General features: G+C 38.6%; 1 protein-coding gene across 2 annotated transcripts in view; it reads left to right on the forward strand.

The window, feature by feature from the left end:
- The first annotated feature begins 5,453 nt into the window (after positions 1 to 5,453).
- Positions 5,454 to 16,939, forward strand: part of tanc1b (tetratricopeptide repeat, ankyrin repeat and coiled-coil containing 1b) — a 108,605-nt gene continuing 97,119 nt past the window's right edge. For both annotated transcript variants that reach the window (XM_062431171.1, XM_062431172.1), the window contains exon 1: positions 5,454 to 5,539. The gene's annotated coding sequence lies outside the window, so the exon portion shown is untranslated. The remainder of the gene's footprint in view (positions 5,540 to 16,939) is intronic.

The raw sequence follows: 16,939 nt of genomic DNA on the forward strand, positions 1-16,939 counted from the left end.
GACTTTTTTTTTTTCTTTTGCAATAAGGCTCAATGACCAGTAGGTAGCAGCAAATAGCTGTTTACAAACTTGAAGGCTCAAATAAAGCCAGATAATCTTGGTTATTTGCATAAGACCTCATTACAATCTTCATTACTTTTTCAAGCATAGATTAACTTAGAAAAAAAATCTGTACTTTAAATAACTGTTGCAAGTAGCACCAATAACATTATTTCATTGTAGCGGTCTAACAAATCAACCCCTCTATGTTGCCAAAGAGTCTTTTAAACTATTTTTTTATTTTAATTGAAGGTTTCTTGGGATGTACTCAGTGTGTGCAGGCATAGATTCAGTTTAACGATCTAAATGTCAGTGCTCTTTGAGAGCTTCTCATAAAGGCTAGCTAGGTCTTGCCTGTCAACATGAACCACAGAACCTGTTCAGCTTTGCTTGAGGGTAAATTGCTCAGACAAAGTGAAGCATCTATAAAAAGAAAAACATGTTTAGATAAAGGTGCCCCAGTTTTTTAGAAGAACAGCTGAGTGAAGCAACAGTCAATTCTGCAGTGAAGTTAAATTATACACTTACAACATAATGTGAGCATTGGTTTAGGGGTCCCATCATTTCAGCCCTCTCCCTATGCATGAAACAATATGGCCACCCAGTGGTTTGTTTCTTTAGGACAGAATACAGAAACTTAATTTGTAATCCTGTCAACACTTTGTCTTAAAGCGAGACTGTGCAAAACACATCTGGGTGCCTCATCATATTTTTGTCATACCAAAACACAAAAACGAGGCTGTATTGTGTCATTACGGCTGTGGAGGAGCTCACGTCTGTGTGAGAAAAACTGACTTACGAACCTTACAGGCAAGTGATTCTTTAATAATTTTCTGAGACACAGGCTTGGGGGTGAATTGTAAATGAGGTGGAAGATGGGAGATAGGAGAGATTGATGGCCAACAGGATTATAAACAGTTTCCTGGTTTCCACTTTACATTCCTCAGCCTGCTTACATTAAGCGTTTCGCTCTCGTGTCTGTCATATTGTGTTTGTGCTGAGGAATAAACCCTGATGGGTGGCAAGAAACACTGAGAAAAACGCTTAAACATCAGCCTTTATTACTTTTTTAATAGACACATTTTTCAAGGAAAGGTAGCGTGTAAAGAATCTTTTTTTCAGCCACTGAATTCTTTTTATTATTTAATTTTCACATCATACCACAGAAATGGCAGATCCTACAATGAGATTACATGTTTTTTCACAGTTGTTTTCAAAGCTGACATTTTGACTTGTCATGGTATGAAAAGCACTTAACATGCACAACACCAGGATCCTGAAACCAAAGCAGCTACATGGAATTGAGCCATTATTCTGTTTAGAATTTCCCCCTTTGTTTTTTTCTACTAAAACATCTCAAAATGTGTGTCTCAGTGACAAATGCCCATTGTGCTAAAAAAAAGAAACCTTTCATGGATCATGATATTCATTTGTGTGTGTGTATGACTTAAGTCCCTTTCAGTGACCAGACTTAAGACCAGTTGATCGGAGATGGCTTATGCAACTGGGCCAAAAGCTGTGTTCCCAGTAGGAAAAACACAGATTTTGGGGTAAATGGTTAAGGTTTGGGATAGGTTACGGTTAGGGTAAGGGTCAGATTACACCAGGAAATGAATGTAAGTCTATGTAAATACCCCAAGAGTGACTAAAGCAAACCTGTGTGTTGAGTGTGTGTGTCATGGGCCTTTTTGTTTGCATCAGAAAATCCACAAACAATATCTGCTCATTTGTTCGACAAGAAAGTACTTGACGACGGCCTTGTGCACACAATGTGCTGACCTTAAATTCTCTGTGATGCACATGCTGTTCACACATGCCTTTGATACCATCTGTGTTCAGAGACCTCATCAGCCCTGTTTGAGGAGTGGAGCAGTTGGTGGTCCTCAGACGTGCAGACATGGTGCATTTCACTGCCAGTGTCTGCCCATCCGCAGCCATCTGAGGAGCCTCTCTGACCCTGTAACGCCCACCACACTGCTGAGAAAACATGACTGTACCTCACACAGAGGAGTGGGATTACTGAGACAAAATTATGTTTCCACTTCAAAAAAATATTCTTATTACCATATAAATTATGCAGTGTTATCACCTTAAATTTAATCTTATATGATTAATTATACAGAATCACATTTTTAAAATCTATGACGTTGTGCATGTGTTTACTGTGACAAATGTATCACATGAGACACACTGCATACAACATTGTTGCCTCATGAGGTCGCTGTAGACTAAGATGTACTGACAGCTTCACTGAGCAGACCAGAGTGAGTGTTAAGGTGAGGGAAGTGCTGCACTGTGTTTTTGTCCACAGTTGTTGCACCATTGTAGCTTTTGCTTGATTAAAAGTTCATTAAACATGTTTTTATACCTGCATCTTGAATGTATTTCAGTTTGTATATAGATATTACATTTAAATGAAGCTATAAGCTAATGTGTATGATTAAATGTTAAGGTCAAGAAGCCTACAGCTCACTCAGATCAAATGATATATATATAAAGCTACAAAAACATAATATCCTGCTTTTTTAAATTTTTTATTAAAAAAAAAAAACTTTATTGAGAACATCCTGCTTTTAACAGACACCAATAACACCTAAATCAATTATGTTTGATTTACATAAAAGCTTTTGCTCATTTTTCAATCCCATCTTCTTTTAACCTGTCAATAAATTATTCCTGCAAAGCAGCATTTTATTGTTGCAGCCAGACCAGGTGGAGCTGGCCTTTTTCACACCCTTGGATGGTTTAATGCAGCAATACATATTTCTTTATGAGCTCCTTCATGTTTTGCAGGTAAAATCTAGATCACAAATAACTTCAGACATAAAAGCAATATAGTGGAGTAAATATTAGCTATAATATAAATAATATTTTGATGTGAAATAGAGGATATTGTGTATTTCACATTATCAATGAAACTATCAGCTATTTTTAATTCATTTCATCATTTACTTAATAAAATGTTTTCACTACTCCAATACCCAAAGATATATAGTTTCTAATTGTATGAAAAGAAAAAAGTAACAAATCCTGACATTTGAGAAGAAAATGTAAATGCTAATGTAATGTCGTGTTGCAGATTAATTTCCTGTACATTGACTAATTGATTAATCAACTACTACTCAACTCAGCTCTTACTTTAAAATGTAGCAGAGCAGAAGTTAGACAATATGGAAACAGGCCTAAAAGTAGCCTGTGAGTACAATACTTAGTAAATGTACCTCTGTTATTAGGTAATGTACAATCTCAGAGCTCATCTAGCCAATCAAAAGTGAGGATTGGACCAATTTAATGGACTTTTATATGAAACAGAAGAATATTGGTGGCCTGGTAATGAAAAACTGGGACTGTATTTTTTAGCCTGATGTTTTTTTTAAGACTCCGTTTGTTTCAATTTTCTTTTAGGCCAATGGAATAAATAATAAAGGATTCAGAATTTCTCTTACAGAAATGTTCTCCTGGTAGTGTGGAGAGGACTTTTAATTTTAATATCGAAAAATAAAAAAATGGTAATACTTCATGTGTAATAAAACTATCTCAACACAAGGTCCACTAACTAGCTTTCAACTAGGGCCATCAACTGCATCTCATGGTCCATTTCATGTTTTAGCAGCGTCTCACACTTCATTTTGGCTGCCAGTAATTACTTATGATTTCCTAGGAAGTTTCCTGGAAACAAGTATGTAATCTGTTATTAATTTCAGGGCAAACAGAGATAAAGCTGTGAGATGGATATTTACGTTAGGGTTTAGTTAGTTATGTAGAGTTTATAGGCAGGAAATTGCATGAAAGAATCACTCAATTTAAATAAGACAACAGCCATCTATTATATTACCACATATGTACTACTGTATATGTATAAAACATGTAAATACTCTTTTTTATGGAGATGTTTTACTTCCTTTCATTGACATTTTTCTAGCATCCAGTATTTTGTACATAATGTTTGTGGACTTGTTTGCCCTATTTTGCACTTCTGGTTAGCTAATTAAATTAAAATAAAGATTAATCTAATTTGTACAAGTAACATTCGAAAAAAAACCATACTGTAGCCCTGCAGTTTACAGTTCATTAATGTACTAATGTAACTAATTCATGTATCTTCCATCTCTTACATCCCACCATGTCCATGAAGCATACATAGATAAATGAAGAGTGAGAAGAGGAAGAGGAGTGTAGTTTTTTCCCTCTCAACTTGATTGAAAACAGTCAGATAAAAAAAAGAAATTAAAAAAAAGTAACATAAACAAGTATGAAGGATAAAAAGAGGAAACCAAGTGCAAGGGAATTCAAGTATGATATGATAAAATAAAAAACAAATATTTGGTAGAGGGAATGAGCAAGAAGCTTTATATATTCAATACAATAAAAGTAATGCATAGGAGGAGGAAAAAATCAATCAATCAATATAAAACTGACTCAAACAGCTGGATCAGGTATGGGTGACAATGGGCTGATCTGGTATCAACTACTTTATATAATAAATAACTATTCAGTAAATGTATATTAATGTATTTATTTGTTGCATTTTGTTTTATAAGGTTAGGAAAGCAATGTTTAAGTCAAGCCTGATTTTGCCTTGCACATAAAAGAATGATCGCAGTCTCTTCTGAGGCACACAGCTTATTGATTATACACTGGTATCATATCAGTGCTCTGTATCAGCCAATGCTGTAAACCCAGCTATTGGTATTGGTATTGGGACTGAACAAATTGCATTCAATCACGATAACAATAACAATAGTTACATCATCACAGAAAATATAATGATATAGAATAAAATAATTTAAAAAAACAAACACAAAAAGGCTAATTTTGGTGACAGACTTCTTCAGACAAACATTTCTCCTCAATTTTTTATTTAAAAAAAAAATTAGAAACAGCTTAAAATATTGTTTGAGTTGAGAAATGTAGCTTTATGCATATGAATTGTCCCTAATAAAATCAAAAAGTGCACATTTTGTTATCTTCACATTCAAAATAAGTGATAATCACATGTGTGTGTACACAGTATATAAATCTCAGTCTTTCCAGTATGTGATGGGCAGCATACAAGTCAATTTCATATCAAGTCAATTTTATTTATGTATCACAACAGAAGTTACAGATATGAGTTACACTTTCTTGTCAAGTCTTGCAGACAGTCTATCCGTTCTGAAAATGTATAAATCCCTCCCTGCTCTCTGTTGATGTGCCTCCCGCACAGATGACCTCATGCAGGGAGGAGGACGGGGAGGAGGAGGAGGAGGGGAAGAGGAGAAGAGGAGGAGGAGGACGACGGGGAGGAGGAGGAGGAGGGGAAGAGGAGGAGGAGGAGGGGAAGAGGAGGAGGAGGGGAAGAGGGAGGGAGAGGGAGGAGGAGGAGGAGGAGCCGGGCGTCCCGTAGCCTAGCCTACCTTCGTTGTATGAAGTGGGGACAGAGTTCGTGTGGAGATACGCCGGAGGACTGGGGAAACTTTTATAAAAAATTGCGGTAGTTCCTATCCATGACATTTACCAGGTAAGACTTTAAAATGACTCACCAGTGTGGCTGTGAAAACACAGTCAGCCAGGTTTTGTCAGTCCACCGGTTAAGGTTTTTTTTCACGGTAGTTAAGTTAGTTAAAGTTGGGAGGAATGTTGGGACATGCCCACCGAGCTGCCGTCACAGCCAACGGGACTGACAGCAGACACACATTAGTTTTACTTACTACTTACTCGATGTTTTCCAGCTTCTGTGACCGTCTCTGTCTCTGCGAGGCTTTAATGTTACTCAAACTACCTCAAAGTTAAGTTAATCTCTCAAGTTTGTTTTCCCCCCCGAGGTTCAGTCAAACTTTTCTCGCAGGTAATATCTCCGTCTGGTCTGTGTGAAGTGCAGCTAGCGGCTCATTTAGTTCATGTGCGCTTTATGTTAGCTTCATTTACTGCTGTGTATTAAAGGTGCATCACGAAGAGTTTGAAGCTAAGCTAAATCGATTCATTTATTCAGTTAATCAATGAGCCGATCAACAGAAAAATTAACTGATAACAATTTGATAACTTGGCTAAATATACATCTGCATAAACAACAGACATGACTAGTGGAGTAAAGCTTAGTCCATTAATAGCTACACACTTCTCCTCTGAAATGGGGTGGCAGCTAATGATGATTTTTTCAATTGATTCATCTATTGTTGTTGTTTAATCTACAAAGGTTAAGAAAATACCTGCCACAGCTTGTCAGAGCCAAAGGTGATGCCTTGAAATAGCTCCCTTTGTCAGTTCAAAACCCCAAATTACTCAATTTACTGTACTAATCAGTACATTTTGATCATTGTAATTGTTAAAGTCAGTCATCAAGTCAAAAAGCCATCATGCTGTGTTGACTGTGAGGATTTGCTGATTTTCCTATATAAATATTATTGAAAATTGAAAGCCCATGGGTGTGGAACAAAACAAACAGTATGAAGATGTTGCCCTAGGCTCTGTGAACATTTGACAGGTGTTGCACACCTTTTTCCTGATGTTTAATTGGTGAAACAAATGATGGATTATCCAAACAGATAAGATGTTTGCCGCCCTTGAGGAGTTGTCTGCTCACAGCATGGCACTGCAGAAACCTAAAAGAAACTGTAATTCTTAAAACCTTTCTGAAGATGAGGAGACTTGCTCATCTTTGAGATGTGTAATATTTGTTGTGCATTAACATCCTGCTCACTAGGATGCAGATGTTTAATTTTTTGTAAAGTTCATTAGGTTTCTGTACTTAACTTCCTTAACTGTGTGGTCTTGTTTGATGCTAATGGTAGTCTGTATTTTGTGATTGGCTGCGGTGGTTTTAAAACCAGAACCCAACCCAGATATAGTAGTAGGTTTAAGGCTAAAGGACTGTAATCTTGTCCGCCCATGTACATTGAGTCATTGAAGTTTGACCACTGGCTGTATACGACTTTTGCTGTTTTCAGCATATTTCCAATGAAGGAGTCCTCTTATAACTCCAGGTGCTTGGAAAATCAAAGCTGTTTTATTTGGATGATGCAACTTTGATCAATGCCAGCGCATGAAATTGTTGTCTCATTGTGCTCCTTGAACAGTGTTATGAGTTCTCCTCCCTTTTACCTTGACAGCAGCCACAACATATGCCATTTCCTGTGTTGAGTCTCTTGTCCCAATCTTGCTTCAAGGGGCAATTCCACTGTATGTACAGTGTTAATCTTCCATTTTAAACTCAACAGGTGGAACAAGCTTTGTCACTTCCAGTCCTGCTGGCTGTTAGTTAACCTGGAGATACTCTGTATTCAATTTCCAGTCTAATTTTAGCAATTTTACGCAGATTATGGAACCATTACACTGGATTTGAATGCTTCTGCGCCAAGGCTAGTGCTACTTCAATTGTCTTACCAACTGCAGTGTTATGAGCTGTTTGCACTACAGAGCACTCATCTTATTGGAAATGCCACAAGAGGCTGCCTCCCAGTCTCCACAGAGCCTGGTTCCCATGGTCCTCAGCCAGTTGGCCAGTAGCAGAAGCTGGCACCACAGTCACATTGTTATGGCTGAGGAGGGAAAGTTATTTGAGCCAGTGACCTGACAGACAGCACATGCTGAGTTGTCGATGATGATGATTTTGTACTTTTGTTACGAGCTACTCATCGCCATAACACATGGTTTCAATAGGAAATGCAGATTTGTAGAGATTAGCTGAGTTCAGCAAACTCAGGATTGTTTCTAAATGATGAATGTAATGATTTGGGATTCCAGCACACTTGATACCACAAACCCAACCTTACAGAAACATAATGTCCTGATTTACTTTCATACTATAACCAGTTTTATACGGTTTAAAAAAAAACTCAGATGCCTTTGCTCCTTTGGCTCTGTCCATTTAGTCTGGTGAACTGTCATTCACATTAAGCTGTAGTGCAAACTCTAGTGGGTCTCAGTCGGCTTCTAAGTGAACTAGGGCTCATTTTGTGGTGTGAAAGAAAAGCAGACCAGCCACAGGATTTTGGGACATATGTAATTTTAGCATGAATTTAAAAGCTAAACTATCTCTTAATTATGGGAGGTCTTCATAAAGTGTTTCCCTAAGTGATTCAATGATCAGTTGATTGCCATAAAATGTATCACCAACTATTTTGATAATGGATTCATCATCTTGAGTCACGTTTAAAGAAAAATGCTAAAAATTCTCTGGTTTCATCGTGTTAAATGTGAATATTTGCAGTTTTTTGGTCCTCTGTGTTAGTAAACTGAATGCCATTGGGTTGTGGGCTGTTGGTCAGGACAAAACGAGACATTTTAGGTGGCATTTTGGGCTTTGGGTAACAGTGATGGACATTTGTTACCACTTTCTAACGTTTTGTAGACCAAACGACTAATCCATTAATTGAGAAAAATGTTCCAAAATGACTATACAGTCACTATCACGCAAAGAAACTATGTGGTTGTGTCCTCAGCATTGGGTTACAGGATTATAAACCTTACTCACTATCTGTCTTATTGGCAGTGTGGCATCATGTGACTCCATTAGCTCCAGTTTCTTCAGGGCTCATAACAATTTCTGTATCAAAATACTCACCATTTAATTGTCCCATTTCCCCACAGGTAATCTATTAAAACAATACAGGATGACAGCCGGGCATATTAAGTTGCATTTGCCTCTCAGTGTTGGCTGTGACATGTTTCCTAGTATGAGGATTCAGCTTCATTATATACTAATAATTAATTTAGCATAATAAAATAACAGGATTTGAATATAAATCCTAAGTCTAGATAGTAAGTGTGTGTTTCTGTGCACATGCACTCATGCTTGGTTGTGTGTATCTAAAGCACGTGTGTGTGTTTGGAAGTACTTCTTCATAACAGCTGTTACTGATTTACATTTTTGTCAATCCTTTTTCGAAGCCCCAGAGAGAGACACACACAGAGAGGAGCTGAGCACCTCAAACTTACCAAACTGTGAAAAGCAGTGTTTGTGGCAATGGGGAGGACTGTACTTACTGTATGTTTAAACCAGTTATTAATTTTGTTGACACTGGCTAGCTGATAATTATATTATTTCCACTGTGTCATGTTTACTTTAGCTTTGACTGCTACTGCAAGTCCAGCTCCACGAGCGTCATGAACAGTTTCCTTCACAGTGAGAGGAAAGTAAACTACATACATGGATTTGAGAAACAACACTGATGCAGATCCAGATTTGGGTTCAGTTTCAGTAAAATGCTTGAACTTTAGGCTTAGTTGCAGTGTCCACCCTAGTGAGCACTCAACACCCGTAGACTTGAATTGGCATTACCTGTGTGATCAGTGGAAGTGCTTGAGTGCGGGAAGCTGTCAGAGATCCAAACACTGTGGGAGGAATGGGGCAGCACTGTGTGAAATCACATTGCCTGAATAGAGGCATTTCTGTGGCTGGAAGAATCTTGACAAAGAAAAAGCAGCTAGGGTTCAGCACTTAGCCCTCAAGTTAGATGTGCCATCTTTTGTCCGTCACTGCTATAACTGTGTGTGTAAAATCTTCCTAACCTGGAGCTGTAAAGTTAGAGCACATTGAAGAGTGAATTGTATGTTGTCTCATGCAAGATCGCTGTGATTTAAGTCCATTAATGTACAAAGCTAGTTACTGCTAGTGCTCTTCTATTTGGTTATGGCATATGACATGGATAAGTGGACCTTGTTTCCTTCATTGTTGAGTTACAGCACTGTTTTTTTTCTTATACACAACATGATGAACTTGCCCTCAATGTGGTTGACGTGAGACAGGCTAAGAATAAACCTACACTCCAAAATTGACAAGTGGTAAAGACATCTTATCTGTAAAGTTCTAAAGCTCCCTTTGAGTGTGCACTGGCTCAAATCCCAGCTAACTAGTCATGCTGTTTTGTAAAAGGTCACTCAAGTAAAGTCGACCATATTGCTGGAAGCCTGTAATTCTAAAAACAGCTCTTTTTCTCGACCGATTCAGCATGCGTGTGATGCCATTTATGTGACGGTGACTGACAAATCCTAGCATGAGAAGAATTCCTAACCGTGTTTGCAGAAACTTCCTGTAGACTTTAAACACTACTTGTTAATGTTTTACCCTTAATCAAATATCAGGCTTCCTGGGAGGCAAATGTGTCATTGAGTCTAGAAAACAATGGCCCTGCTTTAGTTATTTCTACTCAAAATGCTCATTAACACTCGATTGCTGTGGCAAATCAGTAATAGAGTGATAAAGTTTAATCAGCAGTGATAGCAAGAGTTAATAGCTATAACGTTGATGAGATGATTGCTGTTACTCAGCATGCAGTTAAATCTTTTTCTGGTTGATTATTTCAGAAGTAGGGTTATTGTTGGTGTGGTGAGAGGAGTGTAATTGTTGTGGAAAGGCTCAGAGTGGAAAAACAGGCTTGTGAAAGCTCAGAAGACAGACCCATTGAACAAGTGAAATCATCCATAAATCCATGTTACACAGTGATCTGTCAAGCTAAATTAATGTAGGTTATATCTAAGCACATGGGTTGCCTGGTTTAGATTGTATTCAGTGTGAAGCAAGAAGGGTGATATTTATTTGGTAAGGATGTGCAATGTCTTGTTTATCCGAACATTTTAGTGTCAGGTTTAGTCAGTTCCAGAGCCTGGGGTGTAACAGTAAATTCAGAGAAATTATTGCCCTCTAAAACATGCCTTGACACTTCTAGGCAACTCTTTGGGGATCAAAAGACATGGGTTTTCACATTATCACTGCTGAGGTAACATGTGTGCCTAGATTGATGCTTCAATCATATTAGAAAGTATCAAGGACAAGAGTCTTTTCCCATGGTAGTCTAACGGGTGGATCAGACTTGTTATCCTTTTTTAATTTCACTTTGAGCCATGTGGCTCGGCCTCCTCAATAAGAAACTAGCCCTAAGCTAGAACTTTGAATCTTCCTGTGCCTATGACTCAACACTACAGTTCACTGCCAAGTGCCAACTAAAGATAAATAAAAGTAGTTTTAGAAGAATACTCCCTTGAGATTTGTTTATATGGTCTCAGATGAGTCAGCTGCAAGATCATGTTACAAATATCCCAACACTGTATGATAAAATTAACTGGTGATGCTATGATTGAGTAATGATAGTATTCATTTACCCAATACCCATCACTAATAGGATCCTTCTCCTCCATAATTTTATATAAAGATATTGTGTAAGAAACCAGTAAAACCGCTTTTCTTGATGTCCAACAGCCCTTTTCAATTGCAGGAACCTTTCCAAGAACCGTTTTAGGAACTCAGAAACCTCACTAGTATTTCAGCTGCAGGCAGCTGAAGTCCAGTGTTTGTTCCTGGGCGAAAGCTCCTCCTCCCCAAAAAAAGTTCTTAGGACTTTTGGGTGGACTGGGTGGCTCGTGGTGGAGTTTGCAATGCTGAACATGGCTGACTGGTCAAAGACAGGCTTAAAGCCATGACCAGTGACTGTCTTTAAATACAATTTTATGGTATTTCATTTGTTTATTTTGTAATGTGTAGGTATGTAAATCCTTTAAATGACATGTTTATGTTGAAATAAATATACAGTAATTATACAAATAGTTATGTCTCTTTGTATTGGTTTGCCCTCTAATGGATAAAATGCACAAAAATAGATATTCGGATGGTTCAGACTTGTTATTTTTTTTAGACAGAATAATCAAACATACATTTTGGCTAATTCTGACAGCCCTACTACTTTCTAGCTGTATGAACTTTTACATGAGGTAGTTACATGATTTGTGCTTCCTGTATAAGCTGATAGGACTAAAAGGTTTCGGGTACATCTATTTGTTCATTATGAAATAAAACTAACATGTGGCAGATTGTTGGTAGAAGGAGTGGATTGAATGCTCAAGTCCAGTAGGAAAGACAATCCTTATCTACCTTACTGTTGCTGTATAACACACAAGTTGGCTGTAGTATTATATACCAAGTTAAACATTATTTTTCCATTACTCATGAAAAGATGAAGGCCTGCTCTAAGGTGGGGGCTGTGCAGGATGCACTTGAGCCAGACCGGTTGGGTAGTTACATAAAAATGTCTGTCCTTTGTTTTTCTTTTCCTCTCATGTTAGTGTGAATACCAACCTTCGCTTACAATAGCCGACACCAAGACTGAGTAGTCCTTCATACCTGCGCCCTACACTTCCTCCTCCTTCAAGGCCTTGTTAGCTAACTTCCCATTGTTTCTGGACCACTTGAGCTCACAGGCCAGTTCCAGCCTTTTTCCTGCACTCTGTGAATGAACCATGAAAAAAAAGAAAGATAATTATGGAGCTTCACAGGAGGATTTTAAAAAGCTTGATCACCTCTGGCAGCGTTTAATAAACCAACTAGAAGGTCACCCCGTGGCGAGGACTCCCATGTTGCTATGACAACAGTGTGGAAATCTGAGAGTGATCATTCATGTAGAATCACTTGATGGAGAGAGCTGGCAGGGTGTTTCAACAGGCAAGAGATGAACGCGTAAGGTGGAAAATAGCTGTTTGCTGCAGTCCTCAAAGAGCGGTGAAGTTCTGAGCTTAAGGGTGCATTCTCTATTGTCTGCCACCTAACAGAGGACAAAGCAGGTTCTAACTCACTAACCGCCAACGTGTGTGAAATGCTTCCCCTGCCAGAGGCAATTGGGACAAACAATCCTATTTCCGTACTATATATAGCCGCCTTCTCAGATGACTGTGGTATAGCGAGATGGCCCCATTAACCACATGTCACGTCAGCATTGTGCAGGTGAGGATCCATTCGTCTTCACAACCTGTGTGGATTTGAGCTCTATCAAGACTAGAATGACCTGAAAAAACATACATGTTGATAACCTGAGGCACCTCATAAGGACTCAGGTTTCCAATTTCTCTTCTCTGAAAGGAAACACTCTACGCTGTCGCACAGACTGCAGTGTGCCCTTTTAATTGTTGCCTTGATCTGTTCCAATGTAATGGACAGCCCACATGTAAAGGTTATAGAGCTGACATGAACCTGCATTAACTTTTTGTTTCACTAACCAGAGTGGTGGGATTCTAAATTTTACCAGCCACCCCTTTGTAATCACACTTGTGCATGTGTAACAAACTTTTGTGTAATGTTTTTCTTGCATTGAAAACCCCAACCATTTCACAAATTCACAGAGGTTTGGTGGGTGTCTGGTGCTGATTTCCATCCCTATGTGCCTGGTTGAAACATCATCAGTGGGAAAACATCCTTAATGTCCATAATATCACATATTATTGCCCCACAAACATTTAGGTCATTGGTATGTATTTCTTTAGCCATCTCTCTTGTGCTTGTGCTTGCTCTTGTGTCTTACACTGAGCAAATGTGAATATTGAGAGTGCGTATTGTCTGTTTAGTCAGTGTGTGTCCACAAAATCCTGTAAGCTACTGTGGGACTTTCACTGCTCTGTTGTAATATTGAGAGGCCCCTTCTAAGGGGCCATGCTTTGAGGCTAATATCCAAACACCAACTTAAATGCACTGGGAAGGACCTGAGTTTGAGGGCTTGAGGAATCTTGATGTCTGTTATGTTGCATACCATGCAGTCTGTGGCTCCTCTCTGAGGAGACTTTCTTTTTAAAGGTCACAGTTGTAAATGCAAACAGTTTACGCTTTGATGCATTCGATGTTGATTGTGGTACCAACATTTTTATTTCAGCATGCTGCACAGTTACCTAAACTAAAACAACCTAAGGCTAAGGCAAAATCAACAATCAGTCCTCTTTCAAATAATTTATTATATGAATTCAGAGGACTTATTGAAGATACTCAGACCTAAACAGATTATATAACTGTTAATAGAAATAATCTATTGGGCATAAAAAAGTCTACTCTGTGATCGTCCGCAGCAGCAGAGTCACAGTAAGGCAGGGTGAGACATCTGTCCTCCCTCCTGCTCTCTGCTGTAAACACACAAAGCTATTAGCAAGCAGCTGCTCTGCTTGGGTCTCGTGTAAGTTTTTGGCAGAAACTCTTACTCTCTCTGTGTGCTCAACCTGCTCACCAATGGTAGGTCGGTTGCTTCGGTAGCTGCAACCTCACCGTCACACACACACACTTTCCTCTCGCGCTTTCTCAACTGCACATAACTGTCACTATGCACTGCCCGTTCCTTAAAGGAGCTATGCTACCAAGAGTTTCCCAGGCAACGACACAGAGGTTGACTAATGTTTCCGAACAGTGCTTCACAGAGGCTCCCAAATACTATTGATTTCCAAATCAATGGATATTTGGCATTATTTTTGGCATCACAAAATTATGTGCAATATGCAATTATAGGGGAAACACTGGTATTATTCAGAACACAGAGTAATAAGACATGTTTGGCAGGCATTTTCTCAGTGCCTAACTTCCTCCGCACTTCAGATAAAAATGGCGCACCTCAGAAAAGTGATGACTGTGGATGATGGCTGACATAGTGGTGTTGATACTGTGTGTGTCTGGTAGCTGTGTTGGGGGTGGGAATGGAAGGAATTTGTCATGTTAGCTTTTGGAGTTTAAAGAGGGCATTACTCATTTCCTTTGGGTTAACCTGGGTGATGTTTATTGTTACTGTGGCGATGAGCAGCCAGCTCCCACACAGCACTCAAGTTCCACTGACGAGGCTAATGTACTATGCTGATACACAACAGTATTATAAATACTGTAGATACAGATGAACACAGTCAGTAGATCTCATAGATTTAATATGATACTCCAGGTGTCAACCCTGCTGTCATGCTCTGTGTTGTCATGGGGCAGTAGCACACAGGGAATAGATTCAGACCCTTGTGCATTCTTGAACATTATACTAAATCCAGTTTCAGAAATGCTGTTTCTTTTTTTCTTTTTTTTTTACCATAACAACATTTCAGTTCAAATTGACTTAAAACATAGCATACTTGACTATTGTTTGAATTAAGTCACTAAACATGGCTGTTTTAAAAACCATGTATGGTTCAGAGTTTCCTGATAGTCCGTATCCTGTGACTGCTTCAACCTCCCTTCAGTCACTGATTAGTTGTTGCATTGTAACCTTAAGGCCAGACAAGTGTGCGGAATGCATTTCCTTCCTCATAAAACACGCGCAACGCTGATTTTTCTTAAATGTTCGAAATATGCATTGTTAACATCCTTGTTTTGTTGCTAGCTTCCGTACCTTTGCTTGTGCATTACTGCATTTCATGGCACATTACCGCAACCGGCAAATCAGTGCAGTTGTGTGAAACCAGTGGCAGGAATGTGAATGAAAGCACCTGTGTGCATGGACTTGTGTCTGTGTGTCCTCATGCGCTAAACAAGAACAAACTAAATGTATACCAACATGAAAAACATTGCTGCGTAGCATTACTAGTGGTGCAAAACTCTACATGGTACCCTTTAAGAGAGGAATTTTATTTGATTTGTTAGTATTAGTTTAGCATTAGTTTTATATAAGTTTGATCACAGTAATACTAAATTTGCAGCTCTTCTACTAATAGTTTTCTTCTGTTTGCTTTTAATTTGAGAAATGTTTCAGTAATATCTCTCCTCACTGTAACTTCTGAGTATCATTAAACAACTACACCAGAGCTGTAGTAGCACACTGTAATAAGCTGGATGCAGTTTGAAAAAATTCTAAATTTGATTTAGTTAGGAGTATGAGCTTCTAACAGCTCAAGAGTTGCTCCCTTACATGGTCATAGTTTGTTGTTGCAATGAAGATGTTATTATGATTAAAGAAAAGCATGAAAGAGATTAATTGTTGGTTCTGCCTTTTACTTGCCTGCAGTTGCACTTGTTCGTGTGTGTTCATCTGGGTGTAATTAACTTGTGACATTGGCATTATATAGTGTGATGTATTGAATCTAATATGTTGAGTGATGTCTTTATTCATCCTGTACCTAATGAACTGAATGTGTGTGTAAAAGTAGTTTTAAATTCTGATGGAAAGTTTGTGAGACATTTAACTTGATCCCCTGGTTAATTTGATGGAAAGGGTTGAAACTGGATCAGTCAGTAAGAGATGTCATCTTTGGCAAGAATAAGGGCTAGAGGTATGCAAAGGAAATACTTTTGGTCTGCAGCAGACACATGGATAAGGATGAGCAAAGAATTTAACTGTGTAAACTGCTGGGCAGCCTTCAGTGTGGATGTTGTCTGTTTTGACCTTTCCTTCATGTGCTGATTTGTTCTTTTGTGTCTTTATTATCCCTCACCATCAACCATTAGTACAGTACAGTACAACAGTGCTAGTCAATTGCAGAAGAGGACATTGCACATGACCTGGATTGATATGGACTGAATTAGAGAATTGGTTATAACTGTAATATTTCTTATATTAGCTTTGCTTTGCATTTTTCTAGACGCAGGCTTTTGAGCAGTTATGGTATTTTTATAGATATAGTTTTCTTTGTGTGTGTCTTCCCTGGAAAAATTTACAATAAATTTTACACTAAAGCCACGTGCCTCCTTGAAAGTGTATTCATAATATTGATTTATAGTTTGTGTTGGTGGAGTACAACCCCATGAAAATTTAATGTTTGGACCAGCCAAGGCTGAGTTGAGATGTAGGGGCTCATCAGGGATTTGCCCTGTACACCTCCCATAATTAAGTGCACGCTCGGCCTCACAATGTTTCATCTGACACCATCAAGGATGAAAAGGGATGGATCGATAGGTTTTCTCACAGCACCAGTAAGCCTCATTTCTGGGGTTGAGAGAACTCAGTGCAACAACTGTGTGTTTTGTTTGCAAAAGGCATACCCATATTTGGTAGAAACCCATTGAAAGATTTCTCTGCTGACATTAATACAGTAAGGCACACTGTAGCAGCCTGTATTGCGTTTAAGGGTAAGAAACCAGAAGTCCCACACAATAAACACTGTTTAAGCTGCTGCTGTGTTTAGCATGTTTTAACCATTGTCCAACTCCATGAGACTAAAAATAATTCCAAAGTAAATAAGCACATCCAGGCATATACAGGCTGAA

The sequence above is a fragment of the Scomber scombrus genome, chromosome 13 (assembly GCF_963691925.1).
Source record: "Scomber scombrus chromosome 13, fScoSco1.1, whole genome shotgun sequence".
Lineage (NCBI taxonomy): Eukaryota > Metazoa > Chordata > Actinopteri > Scombriformes > Scombridae > Scomber > Scomber scombrus.